Genomic DNA, 19,279 nt, shown 5'->3' on the forward strand with positions numbered 1-19,279 from the left:
AATTGTAAATGAGTTTGATGCTGCATTTACAGACAACATGAGTCTCATGTCTGCTGTCGGAATGTTCAATCCAAAAGCTGAACATTCATTGGACTTTTCCTCTGCACAAGTTATTGTTGATAGATATCCTGAGTCTGCAGTAGACTTCTATAATCTGAACTGGAAACTGCAAAATCTTATCTTTCAGACAAGAATGTACTGGGTATTCTCTCTATCAAGCAGTATCTCATGTATCTACCTGGGGCATTTCCTCTGGTTTTGAATCTCTAGATCTCACATTACCTCTTACTACTGCTACAAGTTAGAGCTTGCTCTTCTGTATGAAAAGGGTAAAAAAATATTTGCGCAATAACTGTAGAGACAAGAGATTAATTGATTTAATGATAATGGCTTGTGAACCTAATATGATTAGGCAACTAAATTTGGATGAAGTCATGCTCTTTGTACGTCACGTTTGTGGATCTCAGATCTACTTTCGAACTGGTACCACGTTCCACACTTTGGCAGGTTTTGCATAACATGAAGATGCCACCAGAGTTTTGTCCCTGGTTTCGACATCTCCATGAGGAAAATTTTCACAAATCAGGTGGGGGAACAATGATCAACTGACTGAGGAAATTCCTGTGTTGTGTGGCATACGCCAGGGTTGTGTTATGACCCCTACATTGTTTTCATTGTTTATTAATGACATTGTCTCCTTTTTATTGTCAGTTGAGTCTAATGCCCCCTCACTGGCTGAATCCAAAACTCCCATTCTCCTATTTGGTGACAACACCCTGTTCAGCTCCAAGACCCCGAGGGGGTTACAGAAGCTTCTTTATCGCTTTGAGGGGTTCTGCCTCGCTCGGGGTCTGGAGATCAACACAAACAAAACCAAGCTGATGTTGTTCAATCCACACAGATCATTCAAGAAACATGTTGTCTTGGAAGGGTGCTCGCCTTGAGATGTTGGACAGTTTCACCTACCTGGGTATAAAGCTTTATAAAAGCATGTCCTGGAAACTCCATCTCAATAACGCTGCTTTGAAGCATAGACAAATAATGGGTGCTCTGCGCAAAGAATATTCTTCTTCTCACACTAGACAAATTTCTCAGATGCACCGTATTTTTGAGGCGAAGGCCTTGGCCTCTGTCCTTTACGGTGCAGAAATTTGCGCCTTTTCCAACTTAGACTCACTTACTGGTGCGGAGAATACATTTATTCACAACCTTGCTTCTCTTCCTCCAAGCACTCCTTTGCACCGCATCGCCATGACATGGGTATGAGACGTTTTGTGGCTAAAGGTAGGCTACGCCCCTCATTTTTCTGAAGGCAGTTGTGGACCACACCTAATCTAGCCCACTATGTAATAGCGCTACCGGACATTATAAAGGCAGACCAATTCCACAAAGTAACATGAATTTTGATCATAAAAAATCACTTAATACCCATGGCATTTTAGACCTCTGGGACAACCCAGCTTCTTCTTCGTCTTTCCCGTACAAGAAACTGTTAAAATTACTTTACTGGGAAACTGTAGCCAGGAATGATCTTAGGAAGGCTGCCTCCTCCAGGCTGTGTAAAGATTTTTTCGATGTTAAACCTGTGAGCACAAATTGGGGCCTGGTTACTGTCTCTCTAGATCGGAAGTTATACTTCCAGTTTCGAGTAGGTATCTTACTGCTGAGGTCTTTAACTGCAAGAAGGTCTACTAAGTCCACGGATGCTTGTCCAGCTTGCACACTATCAGATGAAAGTGCTGCTCATGTTATTTTTGCCTGCCCATTTAATACTTGCTCACGCAGCTTTTGGTTCGCCCCTGCTTGCAGATGCTTGGGCGTGCACAACCACCACGAGGCCCTACGAATTCTACGGTCAGATCCCATGCCCTTATTTTTTGTCTCGTGGCTAAAAGTTTGGGTGTGGAAATTTCACAGTGATCCGCTAATTTTATGTGGTGTCATGTTGGCCTTCTTTTCTATATTGTAATATTTAAGAAAATGTATTTTTATGTATATGAGTTGTGCTATTTTATGCTAAATGTATAGTTTTAATTATTTATTATGTTTTTATTTTTGTGCACTCATGCTTTATGGCCCTAGTAGCAGAAATACATCTATTTTGAAATGAAGAATGAAGCCGTTAACAGATTTGCTGTCATGCACCACTGGAGGTACCCTCTTAAAAGATGAGCTTAACCTCATTCAGAGAAGCAGCCTCGTACTCTGCCTTCATGAGAAGATTAAATAGAATACAATCAAGCAGCATCAGTGCTGCTGCAACCAGTGAAACACTAAGTGAATATTTAAATAACATGTAGTACTCTGCCAGCCACAATTATCTTCCTTGATTTCCAGACCTGAAACAGTTGGTTTTGAGTCCCATTTCCTCTCACATTGAGGCATATGCCACTTAAAGACATCTGCCAGTGATCACAGAAGCCAATACCCTATGCAGGTGCACGAAGACAGCATCTACCACATTGTCATGCAGTGTCGGCCTTCTCCTGATGGCCTGGCAAACAACAGTTACTCCTCAATCCCTCTCTATTCCCCTTGAAGCCTACGCCACTTGAAGAAATCTGCCACTTAAATCTCTGAAGGCAGTATCCTATGCAGGGTCAAGAAGACAGAAGCTATCACACTGCCAAACAGTATCGGCCTTCTGATAGTGAGGCAAGCAACAGCTATTTCGTAGTCAGTCTTCTCTTTTCACCTTGATGCATATGCCGCCTGAAGATATCCGCCTGTGATTGCAGAAGTCAGTTACCTATGCAGGGGCACACACACTGCTTAATTTGAGCCTGTGGTTTCCGGTGCTCAGCACTGTCACTTAATTGGCAGCACCAGCACTTATTACAGTCTGCCACATGGTAGGCTGTTTGGTGTATTTAGAGTGAGCAGAACAAATGTTGTTTACTAATTCAATATACATTAAAAATGACTATTACCTGCCGCCCATGCTAATCTCATAGCTTTGGAGGCCTGGAATAGTCTGAATTGTTTCACTTGTAGGAGGAGTGTGTTGGTTAGCAGTTGTGTTGTTACTGTCATTGGTAGCGCTGAAAAGGGCAATATGTGGTGTAGGCTGCAGTAGCCTCCTTCTACCATGCTGCCATTCAGTATCAGCCTTCTCCTGATGTCCAAGCAAACAACAGTTATGCCTCAATCCGCCAGTTTGAGAAAGTGCCCTCTTTCTGCATGGTTGCCCCCACTTTTTGCTGAACTGCTGATGTGCTTTGACTGAGTGTGCCCTGGGCTCCTGCCAATCACGTAGCCAGGGCCTATGGGCCAGATGTACGACTCGCCAATTAGCGAGTCACAAATTGCATCACTTTTGAGACTTGCAATTTGCGACTCGCTAATTGGAATGCACAACAGTGTCTCAGACACTTTTTGCAATTGCCAATAGGGTCGCAAATTGCATACCTCGTTAATATTAATGAAGCATGCCCAATTTGCGACCCCTTTAGGAACGGCTAGCATTCACAGGGATGGTGGCCTGCTGGGGTCAGCAGACTGCCATGTCTATGACTGCTTTTTTTAATAAAGCAGTTTTTTTTTTTTTTAAATGCAGCCCGTTTTCCTTTAAGTAAAACGGGTTGCATTTAAAAAAGAAAAATGAAACTTTTCAATTTCCTTTATTTAAGAGCAGGCAGTGGTATCTGGAACCACTGCCTACTCTTAAAAAATATTTTCCCACATACTCACAAAGGGGAAAGGGTCCCCTAGCGACCCCTTCCCCTTTGCGAGTGGTTTACCACCTGCTTGAAGTAGGTGGTAAACTGCGAGTGTTTTGCGTCCACAAATGCGGCCGCAAAACATCAGTACATAGCATGTTGACTTGCTATTAGGAAGGGATGCCCCTTTCTAATAGCGAGACTCGCAAATGGTATTTTGCGAGTCAGTGACTCGTAAAATAGCATTTGTACATGCTAATACCCTTTTTTGCGGACGCATACAGGAGGATCTCCCTTTTGCGGATGCATACGGGAGGATCTCCCGCTTGCTGCCGCAAAAAAGGGTCGTACATCTGGACCCTATGTTCTTTTCCTAAAACTGCATTGAAGACCAAACCCAGTTGGCACTCACGGCCACAGGTCAGTCCCTGGTAAATGGTACCTGAGGTATCCAGGGCACTGTGAGCAGGGAAGGCCTATAAGGCCTGCCACACTTATTGTGCCACCCTTAGAGGCCCTGTACCTTTACACTCACACACTGCCTTTGCAGGCTGCGTGTTTTGGTGCAGAACAATGTGAAGTGTTGACATGGCACACAAGCCTGTGTGCCATGCCTACAACCCACTGCCCTTGCATAGATCAGTCACCCCTCTAGCTGTGTGCACTATACCAGTGTTGAGGGTACAGGTGCATGAGCACTGTACCCCTACAGTGTCTAAGTCCATTCTTAGACATTGTAAGTGTAGTGCTGCCATTAGGAGTATATGGTACTGGGAGTTTGTCATTACGAACTCCACAGTACCATAATGGCTACAACTGAAAACTGAGAAGTTTGTTATCAAACTTCTCAGCACATTAAACCCACACTGATGCTAGTGTGGGATTTAATGAAAAATGCACACAGAGGGCATCTTAGAGATGCCTCCTAAAAAACGACCTAACTTACTAGTGTCCAGCCTGAGTGGCTGCCTTCAGCTGCTACCACCAGACATATTTCTGGACCCCTGGGTCGAGAGCCTGCTGCTCTCGGGGGACTGAAACAATGCACATCCTGAGACGAGGTGCCAAGCCTCCTCCCCCAGGATAGGCAGAGTCCCCAAAGGGGAAGCTTCAAAGGCTTGCCGCCTTTGTGAGCTTCCCCAGGCCTTTTGCTGCTTCCAGCAGCTGGTCACCCCCGGTTCTGAGCCCCACTTTGGGCGGGAGAAACCGTCGGGAAAACCAAGTGAGGAAGGGAGGTGTGCCCACCTCTGCCAACCCCACCACTCAGTTGGGGGAGGCGAGGTGAAGCACAACTCTCAGTACCGGCCATCTTGCAGATGGGGGGACCCAGCTAACCAGGGTGAGGCTTATGCCCCCTCCCACTGGAGGGTGGCATAATAGAGAGTGTACCCACTCCAGGGAAGGGACCCATTTGTTCCAACCTTTTACCTACCTGTAATGCTCATAAATCTAGTATTTAGGGGCACCCCTGAACCTTGCATCCTCAGACAAGAAACCAGAAGAAGAAAAGAAGAAGAGGACCGAACAGCCGTGCCGAAGCTAACAAGAGGAAGATGCCTACTGACTTGGCCCCAGCCCTATCGGCCTGTCCCCACCTCGAACCTGCAGTAGTGAAACTCCGGTGTGTCCTGAAGCCAGCAGCCTCAAGAACCCAGAGGACCTGCTCTCCCTTCAAAAGAAAAGATTCTGTCACCTGTGAACAGTGGATTTGTTCACCCTCAGACTCCAGATCCCCCAAAGTCCGCAAGTCTGCACCACTCTGCACTCGACGCCCACGGCCAGAGTTTGAGTGGCCCAACACCACGAGGAGGTCTACCCGGCGATCCTGACCCAAGATCCAGTGATCCCTGACCTACCTCAAGCCTCCAGCTGATGCCTGCAACCCCAAAGTGGAAGGTCCCCCCAACTGCGACCAGGAGCTAGTTAGAAGATCTGACCCTAAAACGCATTCCTGCACCTGATGCCCCACTGCCTTGGGTGGTCAACCGATGGTGACTAACCAACCCAAAGCATTCCAAATTACCTCTCCAAGGGGTGGTCGCACCCAGAAGACCTTCGTCCCGAGCCTGCAGTGTGTTTGCAAACCGGAGACTTCCCATTGAGAGCTACAGGGCGTCCAACGCCAAAACAGCACTCTGCACCTGGCCGCCCCAGTGCTGCTGAGGGTGCACCTTTTGTGCTGACTTGAACCCTATTTGCCCTAAGCTTTAGTCCAGGAGCTTTGCTCCCACCACCCTGTGGCCTGCTCGTAAGCAGCCACCACTCGGAGGCCCCCTATCCCCATTGTATAACATTGGGCCTCAACACTCTGCACCTGGCCGCCTAGTGCCGCTGAGGGTGTAACAAGAGTGCATCCTTGACCCCGGGGGACCCCTGAGTCTACCCCCAGAATACCAACCCCCACAACCGAATACTTACCTTTGAACCGATAACCCTATTTTCCTCCATAGGATAGCATTGAATGTTTTTCTTTGAAAAGTGTGGAGTTGGAAAATCTATGAAACCCTTTAAAACTGTAACAAAATAACAAAAACGCTTTTACTTACCTGTTTACAGGAAATGTCCCAGTGCAGTATCCAGGTATAATGCACTGTGTAAGAAAAGTAATCTGTAAAGTAATCTACTACTTGACATTCTACTAAAAAAGCTATACAAAGTATATGTACAGTATTCCAAAGCATTGCATTACTAGTAGCTCTACTGTAATCAACTCTAAGTATATATAAAATTGCAATTCAAACTGTTTACAAACTGTATTACTACTGCAAAGTACATATCACTTACCTGTGCCATGCTTGCTTGGTTCTAGGAAATAAAATAACTAAAAGAATATTTTTATACAAAACCAATTGGTCTGAAGTTCAGTCTTTGAGTATGTGATATCATTTGATGATTGAGTATGTACAACAAATGCTTAACACAACACTCTGATAAAGCATTACTGCTTGACCACACTACCTTTGGGGTTTCACTGGACTGGATAGTAAACTTGGAAAGGTTCAATGGCTGCACAGGTTTAGACGTATGTATACCATGTAATGGAAAGGAAAGTTGCAGAGAGAACTTGACCTGCATTGAATAGCACTATTATCTGCACTCCAAGACTGAGAACTAATTACATGATACTCTTTGTTTCTAAAACAAATGATATGGGGAAGTTATTTTGAACATTATAGGCCTTTCAACCTTCCCATTTTATAAGTTATTTGATATTGATAATGTATAATTTCAACTTGACTAGCATGTTTTCCATTGCTCTACACTATTTGATGGGTTCTTAATCAATGCTGCATTATCTTCATTGTATATCTGAAGATACTTCCTGAAAAAATGTATGTAGCTGCATTTTCAATTGAATTTGAAGTATGTCTCTTTATGGGGTACTTCTTTTGTATCTCTAGAGATTTTCCAGCCTATTTGTGTGTGATGTAAGTAACCAAAAGTTAGATGCATCACTTCCTGTGATAACACCAAGCCAAAGGTCATGTAATGTCTCTTCCTTTGGTTTCATCGGGGTCCAAAGGTCACGGGATGTCAATTACAGTGACATCATTGGGGTGGGTTAAAGGGCAGATGATGTTGTTTCCTGTGATATCACCAGGACAAAGTTTGTGTGATGTCACTTCCTGTGACATCATGCGGTGTGGTCACCTGGCATATAATATCACTTCTGCTACTCCTGGCATTTTGATGAATCAACGTCCATTTTCTTTGCCAAATCTGCTTTTTCATCTAACACCTACATTCAATGTATGACTTCCTCATAAAAAACCCTCAAATGGGAAAATGTGAAGGCCAGAGACTTACTCTTCCTCCACCTTAGAAGAAGCTGCCCCTGTCTTCTGTTGATCATGCCCCATCAGCATCACAATGGGAAGCCTGCTTTTCCTATGCTGCCACTCACACACGAAAGACACTGCACTCACACATGAATGAACCTGCAAGCAATGGTTAATCTTAATGGCCTTGTGATGGCAGGCATAGCATATTTTGAGAACTATTTTTCTGATAGAGACATCTAGCCTCAGATTCCTCACGTTTTGAATAACTCCAGACATCAGACAGGATCTGGAAACTTTTGCATAGCAATTCCTTCCTTCGCCGGCAGGTTATGCTGTATGATGAGATGCCACCTCGTGCAGACGTGACTTTGGAGTAGGGCATATACGTCACCTGCTTGCGCTGTTGTTAGCTCCTTTCTTTCCATGACAACTGACACGGATCATGAGCTTCGAATGTCGTTTGACTGTTTTTTGCCATTTTCTTTGAAAATTATGTTTTTGTGTGCAATATGACACCTAACCTGTCATGTTTTAAGCTTTGTATAACATGTAACCTACATAAATGTTGGTATCTGTGCATTCTTTTATTTATTATGACTTCTTTTAGCTATTTTATGTTTTAATAGTATGCTTGTAGGGTTTGAACTTCTGATCTTAGGCACCAATCGCAATGTCCAGAAAGCACTAGTCCTGGATGAGGACCGTGTCTCCCCTCCTAACACTGCACAAATGTCCCTTTGTGTTTCTATCTTTAATCCTCGTTTATCATTCTCTTCAGAAATATCATTGATCAACTCATAATCAAAATGAAGCTGTTTCCATTTCTTATTCTGTTCCTATTGTATATTTTACTTTGTGGTGTTCTTCAAAACATATACATTAAAGTGCATTATTAATTCCAAATTCATTTCTGTGCCCTTTAATTTAAAATAAACAATTTGAACAGAGAATTACAAATTGAAACAATTTGATTCTGAGTAGGTCAAATATATTGTTGGAGGAATTGATAAACTAGGATTAAAAAAAGAAACCCAAATTGACAATTGTGTATTGCTATGAGGCGAGACACGGTCCTGATGCAGGACTAGTGCTTTATGGATATAACATGTAACAGACAAATGTTGGTTATGGATCCACATGATGTCTGCATGTGTTCTTATTCTGCCAAGTTGAACAAGAAGGCCATATGTGACTGTGAGACGAAGCTCGAGGAGATTGAAGACCCGTTCTCGGGCGACATCTATGTTTTGGTGGTCCCGGTCAATGTCAAGAATGAGGATTTAATCTTTCTCAAGACTATTAACTAGATGGGACTTCCTCTAAGTTAGGTAGATACAAACAAAGACATAAGGTATATAAAGAATCTGAACATGGTTCTCCTGCATCGCACCACTTGCGTCATTCAAAGTTGTGTGGCGCACCTAGCACCTTTAGATGGAGCCGCTCCCCCATTGTGGGTCCGGCTACAGCGTTGTTTCCGTTCTGACTTCCATTGGATCAGGTTGTGATACCAGATCAGCTCTAGCAGCTGATAAAAAACTATGGGCTTGATCTTTAGTGCTGTTCCAGATCTGTCTGTTGCACCTTCAGGCCCCAAGGATCCGAGGGGGCCTCTGCTGCTCAAGCATTGACTGATCCTTCCTCGATGGCAGCTGTGCCTCTGGATCTTGTTTCAAGGCAGTTAACTACGTCGGCTATGGGCCCATCGAATTCAGACGTACCAACGTCCTTGGCTTCATCTTCAGCACCACATCTGATGCCGAGATTAAACCATCTGATGCTGCTGACTCATTTACTGGCACTGATACCAAAGCCACTTGCGAATCTGATTATTCTTTCAGATTCCCAGGCCAATGCACCATCGGCTATGGTTTATGCTTTATCTGAACTGGATTTATCTAAGGAGTAGTGTCTTTTTGATGCTAAGTATGTCCAGGATGATATTTTTCAAGAACTGCAGGATGCTATTGTGTTTGATGCTTCCCCAATTTTTGGGTTGAAAACCCCTAATCAGGCTATGGTCACTGAAGAGGCGGCGCATTTGCTACAGTAATACATAGCGAAGCAGTGACCCTTTATCTCATTCTCCTCACATAGGAGGTCAAGACAACCCTGTTAACAGAGGTTTGGACCTAGCTCTGTCTTCACAAGAGCCCTTATTACCTTTCAATTAGGTATTAACAGATGTGTTGATGGGCAACTTGGCAAAACTAGAATCTAGCTCATCAATAAATCGACAGATTGCCATGAGGAACTGGCTTGGCTCCAGGAACTCTGGATTTTCTTCTTCAACACCTGACTCCAGAGCGTTGTAGTGCAAGATTCGATTAGCCATACGAACTCCAATGCCTTCTCTACTACTCTTGACAGGGAATACAAGAAATTTGAGTCTACAAAAGCTAGTTTGGCCATAAGATCAGTGAATACTTCCTGTCTTTTAGAAAGATGCTCTTATGCTTTGTGGGACAGGGTTCACAAAAAACAAGAGCGACCCATACGTCCTTGCGAACTGGGTATTGCTGTATAGCAAAAAACAGAAAGTTCACAAGGAACTCATTTATCTGGTGAATCCAAATTCTGCAAGATTAGATATAGCTTGCGTGGATAAATCCGAGACTAGAGTAACATTTAGAATTGGACCTTAATTCAATTCAGTCAGACAATTTATGTATTTGTAGAAGTAGAAGCCCACATAACAATTATCAAAACTTGCAGAAGTTGTATTGTGGGACATGATGTCTGCTGTTCCAGAAGACATTCATAAAAGTTTACAAAGTTTGCTTGCTAATGGGCAAGACACAGCCACATTTTCGATTAAGTCCGGCCTAGAGAGTTTAGGAAGAGAATTTGATCATCCATGCATGGATCAGTTCAACTGATTTTGGCACAGATGTTCAGCATTCATTGATGGATATACTTTTGATTGTTCCAGATTATTTGGGCAAAAAGTGGCCTCATCCCTTGAGAGGTTTAAGTAGATTAGGGCTACAGCACGATCCTTAGGTTTAGCTCCACCAACTCACCAGTTTCCACTGCAGGCCTTGGTTGTGAAGCAGGAGGACAGTGCTCAGGACCCCAAGGGTAGTATTTTGCCAAGACCTCATCTCTTCAGTCCAAATCTTCTCTAATTTAACTTTGGAGTCCCACGATTGCCCAGTAGGAGGTTGAATCACCTACTACCTCTCTGAATAGAATAGCATTACAATGGACCAATGGGTGCTCCAGATTGTGGCACAAAGTTATTCTCTACCCTTTCAGTCTTTTCACCCAGACATCCCACCACCACCACAACATATTCCAGAGGACCACTTGTCAATTCTCTAATAGAAGTTCAGAGTGTCTTAGCCAAGGGAGCAATAGAGAGAGTACCGGTTTTAGAAATCGGACTGGTTATTTTTTGTGTTTCTGAAAAAAGTATGAGGGTCTTCGTCCTATCTTAGATTTTCATCTTCTGAATTTCTTCTTACGAACGGAAAAGTTGAAGATGCTCACCTTGGCCCAAATTCTGTCTGCCCTGGATCCAGGAGACTGAATGGTGGCATTGGATTTGCGGGATGCGTATTTTCATATCCCCCATCTTGCAGTCTCATATATGCTTCTAGCAGTTTCTGGTAGGACAAGAGCATTTTCAGGTTTTCATGCTTTCCTTTGGCCTGACCAGTACACCTCAGGTGTTCACAAAAGTGATGGCAGTAGTTGTCCATCTGGGGAAGTTAGAGTTACCTGTCTTTCCGTACCTCCACAACTAGCTACTGAAGGTGGCCTCATCTCAAGTAGTTGCAAACAACCTCCAGGCGTCGGGTGACCTGTTACCATCGTTGGGTTTTTCCATCAACTTGACAAAGTCACACCTGATTCCTTTGCAAAGGCTCCCTTTCATCACCACTATTCTAGATGCAAAGCTGTTTCTGTCCATCTCTCCACCTCAACGAGTCCAGGACATTCGGGTTATGATCTTGATGTTTCAACCTGCAGCCTGAGTCTCAGGGAGAATGGCTCTGAGGCTTCTGGGTCTATTTGATTCTTTCGTCATGCTTGTGAATCATCCCAGATGACACATGTGAGCTCCGCAGTGAAATTTGTCTCAGTAGGCTCAGCACCAATTAAATCTGTCAGATTCCATGTCAGAGTCCATGCAGATTCCATGCAGGTGTCAAAGGAAACTGCGAAAGACCTGAGTGTTGGCTACTTGACCACTATTGGCCTGGTTTTAGGCCTCTGTCTCTACCTCATCCAGAACTGATCACTGTGACTAATTGTGGGAGGAGCGGACTGAAACAGAATCTTGGAAACTTGATGTGTAGCTGAATGTTGGCGTTGTTTTATTGGATTGACACAAAGCAATACTCCAGAAAAAAAGGTAGGGTTATTCCCAGAGGTTCCAATCAGTCGCCCTTCTCTTTCTTTTTCTTCTCCAGGTATCTTCTATCAGGCTATCAGGATGACATCCCCCAGAGGCTCTGTAAAAAAGAAGAAAGTAGCATTAAGTAAGATGGCCTTGTAGTTGGGTTTCTAGTAAATGTTCCGTCACCACACCAAGAAAATTGCTTGGATATAGGAGTGATGGAAAAAGCTAAGAATGTTCTGGCCAAAACAAAGAAAATCGTGCTGCTTATTCTTCTCCCTCCCTCTCTGCCCAGTTCTGACTTTCCCTTGGTCCCAGGGAATAGGTCATATACCCCAAACAAACAAAAAAAGAAAAAAAGGAAAGGACCAACCTAGAGGTTCCAGTACAGGTTCCAGTAGGTAATGTTATATCCCAAAGCATATAAAAGCCTCCCTCTCCGGAGGTTTTAGGGGTAATCCAGATGTGAGGGAAAAACCGCAGTAGTGCACAATATCAGAGAAGATGTTCCTCTGTGACCCCTCTCCTCCTCTCCTATCGTGGCAATATTGGGAATGACCCATAGGTCCCCTCCCTCGTTCGAGTCACCTATCGCAACTGCAGCAACTCTCCTGAGTTGCTGCAGCTTAAAAGTGATCCCCGGGGGTGTGTACCAGTCCTCGCACCAGTCATCGGGATTGCCGTCCTCGTCGCCGTCTTTGTCCTGTCTTCTGGCATCAGCTGGGCTCTCATCATCTGTCGGCTTGGCGTCCTCGCTCTCGGTCACAGCTGGGCTCCCTAAACACTCGGCGTCTTCCGGATTTTCTTTTTTCCTGGGATTCCCTCCTCTTTCGTCCTGAGAGCTCCTCCTCTTCCACCTTTGTCGACGTCAGCCATTCACCACCCTGTGAGGAGAATATCTTCCTTCCTGCGAAGGTAAGGCATTGGTTATTTTTAACCCTTTACTGTTCCTTTGATCTGAGTCACAGACATCAGAGATTGTCGGACCACGGGACAGGCACGGTAGGTTACTGGCCAATGTGATGTTACCCTTCTCACATCCCCCTTCCCTAATTTTCTTGCCAGCAAGAAATGAATCAAGGGGGTATCTGGAAAGATAGTCCGCATTTGTTTGGTCTTTTCCTTTTCTGTGGAGGGTGGTGAATTAATAGGGTTGTAGAGCAAGGAACCTTCTTATGATCCTATTGTCCTTTGTATTTTTGAGAGCCATTCCAATGGGGCATGATCGGTATACAGGACAAAGTCCCGACCTTCTAAGTAGTACCTATGGGATTCAATGGCCCATATTATGGGTATTGCTTCATTCTCAATTACCGCATATCGTTTTTCACGAGGGAACAGTTTACGGCTGATATACAAGATGGGTCTTTCCTGTCCTTGGGGGTCTATGTTTGATAGGACAGCACCTAACCCATGTTCCGAAGCATCTGTTAGCAAAGTAAAGGGTTTGGTGTAATCGGGACTGAGTAGGATGGGTTTTGAGGTTAGGGCCTGTTTCAATTGATGGAAAGCTTGAAGAGATGATGGGGAGGGTTGTTTCAACTCTTTTTCTGTTTTTGCTTCTTTTTAAAGGAGGTCTGTCAGCAGGACCGCTACCTGGAAAAAGTTGGGTTTAAACCTCCTATAGTAGCCCAAGACACCCAAAAAAGCTCTTGTCGTGTAGTTCCTATATTACCTATACAGGATCTGTGCGTTTGGATAACCTTAAACTAAAGGATTGGTGGCAGACTTACTCTGTACACCCCCACCAAGAATGTTAGCCTTTCTGTTTTAGCTAGCTCACAGTGCAACTAGGATCTCCTCTTATTGGGGAGGGGCTAGTTCTTGGCAACCTCAGAACATGACAACCCTGATCCCTCGGAATCATGGAAACAATGTACTACTTTTTAGCTCAGTCACTCGTGCTCATTTATTCAGTCTCAGAGAGTTACATAGAAGAAACAGTTGGGCGTGTTACAATAAGAATTTATTGCAGAGTTATTCTAGTGTAAAATAGATGTGCTGCAACAACCGTTAGACAGTAGCAGATATATATGATTAGCAGTACAGTGAAAATAAAAGGATAGTACAGTTCTACCATCTTGCAATAATCATGATTACATACATGAATATAAAATGCATGATAAAAAGAGAGTGCGTACCCCTACGATGCCTGTCTAGATGTACCTAAGTGTACCTAGCATGTGAGTAGGTGTGAAGCCAAGAATCCCTCTATGATTTAGTCTAACCCCATTACCTGAAGTGAGAGAGTGTTGGACCCCGTCCTGGTCTCGAATTGGACACCCCGCGAGGGGTGTGTTAGACCACTGTCAGCAGGAGCGTCTGCATGCAGGAGCCTCAGCGTCTCTGGTCAGGGTGTCGACTGGGAAGTCTTGGTCTCCTCTCCCTAACCCTAGAAGATGTGCTGTATTTATGCAAAAAGTATCTAGGGTTCCTTTGTCCCTTGTTTCTTGTATTAGCCATTGTTGGATTTGAGGATGACATATGGGATGAACCTTGTATGTAGATATTATGCAGATGGTGTAGCCCCTGCCTGGTTTCCAAGAACCCTTATGAATATTAATTCATACTGTATGAGTTCATTGATGAAGTTATAGGATGCTATTGTTCGGGGAAAAACCCTCCTCCTGCGCCCAGGACTAGAACTAGGTACAGGTTCAATCCTAAAGGCTTGTTACTGTGCAGTATAAGGGAGATAATGTAGGTGAAGGTATATGATATAACCCGGGCCTATATTAGGGTACCCATATTGAACATAACACTATAAGGTCTTTCTTTGTTTGGGGAAGGGTATGTTTGCTACCTTTTCCTCCTGTGGCTTTATGAGACCCTCTCCCAAAAGATATCATAGATACTTCACTGATTTTGCTGCCAGTTTACTCTTAGCGGGATTTATGGTCAGACCACTTTCTCTTAGGTTTTGAATGACTTTCTTCAGACGGTATACATGTTGCTCCCAGGAAGCACTGTGAATAACTATATCGTCCATATAAGCCACCACAAAGGCAGCGCATGGTCTAAGGACAGTGTTTATTAGCCTTTGAAAAGTGTCTGGAGCCCCGTGTAACCTAAAGGGAAGTACAGTAAAATGATACAACCCTCCCAGAGTGGAGAAGGCGGTTTTTTCTCTATCTTGTTCTTTTAAGGGTGCTTGCCAGTAGCCTTTACACAGGTCTAAGGTGATTATATACCGGGCTTTTCCAAGCTTCGACTTGTGGTAGCGGATAGGAGTATAATTGGGAAATCTTATTGACCTCCCTGAAGTCAATGCAAAACCTGATAGACCCATCAGGTTTGGGTACCAGAACAATGGGGGAATTCCACTCACTGTTGGAGGGTTCTCTTATACTCATTTGGAGCATCTTTTGCACCTCATTCTCGATAGCTTGCCTACGGGATTCAGGGATGCGATATGGATGTAATTTTATCATTTTTTTCCAGTGGTGTCGAGATTGCATGTTCCACTAGCGAAGCCTTACCAGAGGTGAGCGAGAATACCTCTTGGCGAGGCTGTAAATGTGTACTCAACTCTTGTTTTTGTGCTTCAGGCAGTTTGGGATCTTAGCTGTGGTGGTATAAGGGGACTGGGCGTTCTGTTAGTCCAGTGAAAGCGGGTATAGCCCTTTCCCCCTTTTTTAATAGATTAATATGAAATATCTACGTTTGGTCCTTTTTTCAGGGTCCATCTGAAGACGATATGTCACTGAGGTCACTCTTTCTATTACCCGGAACCGGCCTTGCCACTGGCCTATCAACTTGTGATCATATGTAGACGTCATTAACAGTACATTCTTTGGTTCTTTAATCGTACTGGGATTTTTGAGAGGCCTGGGCCTGTTCATGGTGGGTTCCTACGATACCCTGTATCTGTTGAAAATGGCTTTTTAAGATGAAGATATATTCAGGAAGGGGTTTAGCTCCGTCTTGCTCCTCCTCCTATTCTTCCTTTATCCTATCCAGTAGGTAATGGGGTTGCTTGTCATATAACAACTCAAAGGGTGAATAACCTGTGCTCTTTTTTTGTCTAAGGCTGATGGCAAAAATGGCTAAGGGTAGCATGTCCTCCCATTTGTGGGTCTCAAGATCAAGGCGTTTTTTAAGGGTGGTCTTAAGGTTGGCGTTGTATCTCTCTACCAATCCGTCGGTTTGGGGAGGATACGCCGCCATTCGGATTTGTTTGATGTTTAACTGTTGGCGCACCTGTTTCATCAGCCTGGAAATAAAGGGAGTACCCTAATCTGTTATGATGTTCCAAGGAAGCCCCACCCAGGAGAATATGGTTATCATGGCCTTGGCAATTTGAAGAGCATTGGGTTGCCATAAGGCCACTGCCTTTGGAAATCGAGTGGCGTAGTCCACAAGGATGAGTACTTACCTACGCCCACTGCGGGAGGAAAGGAGGGGTCCAATTATGTCCATCCCAACTCTTGTGAAGGGTTCTTCGATGATGGGCAAGGGCCGCAATGGAGATATGGGGCACTCTTTACAGTATCTACGGACCTGCTGAACTGTCCCGGGCCAGTAACATTTCTCGAGAATAGTTTTTTCATTTTTCTCACTCCCAAAGTCATCTCCCAGCAAGTGACTATGAGCGAGGAATAGTATTTTCTTTCTATACTGTTGGAGTACTAATAGCTGTGGGACTTGGGTCATTCCCCCTTTTCTATATACCAAACCCTTCTTGATAAAGAATTGGGGACCTACTTGTTCTGGGTCCTCAATATCCGTGGCCCTGTTCCAGGCCTCCTTTAGGGTTGGGTCCTCTCTTTGGGCTGCTTGAAAGCCTCGATCGTACTGCCATATTGCATCGTCCTTGGGTTGCGTTAATTCCACTTGCATCCAGTCTTTTGTCTTCCTTCTTTTGTTTCCTACTCTTTCTGGGCTTTCCTTGGGTAAAGCACGAATCCCGCTCTTGGGCAAATGGAGCTGTTTTCCTCCATTCTTCTCCTTCGTCCCATGCTCCCTGTAGTATTCTGGTCATATAGGGGCAGTCACTCCCCAGGACAACTTGCTCAGACAGCTGAGGGATAGGCCCTACTCACAGAGGGATTTGTCTTAAGGAGGGTTTGTGTTGTACCTGTACTTCGGTGGTGGGATACTGTCTGTTGTTCCCATGATTGCATTGAATGTTCACAAACCCAGTAGCTTGTGGGACCCCTTCCTGGGATACCCTGTGGTCACATAACACTATGTAAGTAGCCGGTATCAATCAAGGTCTGTCTATCCTCGCCGGTTACCACCCCAGTTCTGTGATAAGGAGGTGAATGTCCTGTGGGGGTACAATAGAAGGAACGATTAAGCCCCACCTCCATAGGTTCTTCTTTCTGAGGACATATACAGGATATGTGACCAAGTGCCCCACAATTGTAGCATTGGGGTCCGGGATGGGGTGGAGTCCGGATAGGTACCGGCAAGGGCCCAGGCAGTAACGTAACTCGGCGTTGGTTGGCTTAGGATTTTTGCTGTACCCCCGCCACCCCCCCCCCTCCACCCCCTGGTTGCTTCCAGTTGGTTTCTTCCCACCCTCTTTGCAGTTCCTGGGCGCTGTTGAAGGCACTGGCTATCTCAAAAGCCCTATCCAGGGTTAACTGTGTGTCTTTGCCAACCCACTTTTGCATGGGAGGGTGTAAGGACAATAGATACTGCTCCAAATAAATCCTTTCCATGATCTCTTCTATGTTTGATACCAGGGGTTTTAACCACCTGTCTGCCCTGTCCCTGACTTGATAATAGAGGGCTCTCTGAGTTTCTTGGGGTCCCGCCTTAATTTGTCTAAGTCGGATTCGGTAGGTCTCTTCATCCATTCCTAGTCTCTCCAGAATATTCTTCTTTACTTCCTCATATGGGGTGGTCCCGAATGGGTTGGCTGCCTGATAATTGGACTGAAGATCCCCAGAAAGGAGTGGGCCCAAATATTGTCACCATTTATCCAAAGGCAACCCCGCTGCTCTGGCCATCCTCTCAAAGTTTGAAAAGAAAAAACCGAGGTCCACCCCACTAACATCCTTCTGTACGACTACTGAGGGGAGTGTGGTATGGTTCTGGTGCTGACTAACGGTGTCTGCCAGTTTACCTATCACTATTTCTTGTGTTTGACTCTGTTCTGTCATTGTCTTACGGAGTTTTTCCTTGTCCTCTTCAGCAACTGCCAGGAACTTTTCCATAATGCGCCCCAATTTCTCCTGGTTTTCCGCCATTTTCTGCACTGTGGCCTCCATTTCCTTGGATCCCACTTCTGACACCACCCGTGGAAGAGATGGGCGGAAACAAAATCTCGGAGGCTTGATGTGCGGCTCAATGGTAGTGTAGTTTTATTGGATAAGCAAACAAAAAGGTTGGGGTATTCTCAGACGTTCCAATCAGTCGCTCTTCTCTTTCTTTTTCCTCTCCAGGCTGTCAGGATGACGTTCCCCGGAGTCACCGGAAAAAAGAAGAAAGTATCGATAAGTAAGATGGCCCAGTATTTGGGTTTCCAGTAAAGGGTCCGTCACCACAGCAAGAAAAGTGCTGGTATATAGGAGTGATGGAAAAGGCTAAGAATGTGCTGGCCAAAATAAAGAATATTGTGCCACTTAGTCTTCTCCCTCCCTCTCTTTCCAGTTCTGCCTATACCTTAGTCCCAGGGAATCGGTCATATACCCAAAACAAACACATCGAGAAAAAGAAAAAAAAGGAATGGACCAACATACAGGTTCCAGTAGGTAATGTTATACCCCAAAGCATACATCAGCCTCCCTCTCCGGAGGTTTTAATGGTAATCCAGGCATGAGCAAAAGACCGCGGTAGTGAATAATATCAGAGAGGTGTTCCTCTGTGACCCCTCTCCTCCTCCCCTATCGTGGCTATACTGGGTCTGACCCTTAGGTCCCCTCCCTCACTTGAGTCACCAGCCGCAACTGCATCGGAGATAATTGGACCACAGGACTGCCACGTTAGGTTACCGGCCAATGTGATGTTACCCTCCTCACACTGATGCATCATTATTGGGTTGGGGAGGTAATTTAAGTGGGATGGAGATTAGAGGGCTCCGGTCTCTGCCGGAAGCTCACCTCCACATCAGTCTGTTGGAGCTGTGAGCTATTTGCTTGGCTCGGAAGGCTTCCTTACAAAGATCAAAGAAGAGTCACAGACATCTCGACTGACGTGGTATTGTGACAAACAGGGTGCGTGGAGCCATGGAGTCCATGCTTAGAAGCTTTATGGCTTTGGAAGTGGATGAATGATCAGAACATATCTCTGATCGACCAACACCTGGCAGGATCTTTAAATGCCAGGGCAGATGTTGGCCAAGTGGATCACAAATGGCATTTTCCATCAGAGATGGAATGGGGCATCTTCCAACAATGGGGAGAACCATGGATCTATTTGCCACCCCAGAGAACGCAGTGTCATGACTTCTGCACATTGGAGTTCCCAAGGTGGTCTTCTAGGGGACACCTTTCATCTGCATTGGAGATTGGGACTCCTACCTACTCCCTTCCTCTCCTGCCCAG

The 19,279-nt window shown here is 44.9% G+C and overlaps 1 protein-coding gene across 1 annotated transcript in view; it reads left to right on the forward strand.

The window, feature by feature from the left end:
* The window catches only part of LRRK2 (leucine rich repeat kinase 2), a 1,602,077-nt gene that overhangs the window by 626,496 nt on the left and 956,302 nt on the right, over nucleotides 1-19,279 (forward strand). The window lies entirely within an intron of this gene.

Source organism: Triturus cristatus, chromosome 4_1 (assembly GCF_964204655.1).
Source record: "Triturus cristatus chromosome 4_1, aTriCri1.1, whole genome shotgun sequence".
In the NCBI taxonomy this organism is placed as follows: Eukaryota; Metazoa; Chordata; class Amphibia; order Caudata; family Salamandridae; genus Triturus; species Triturus cristatus.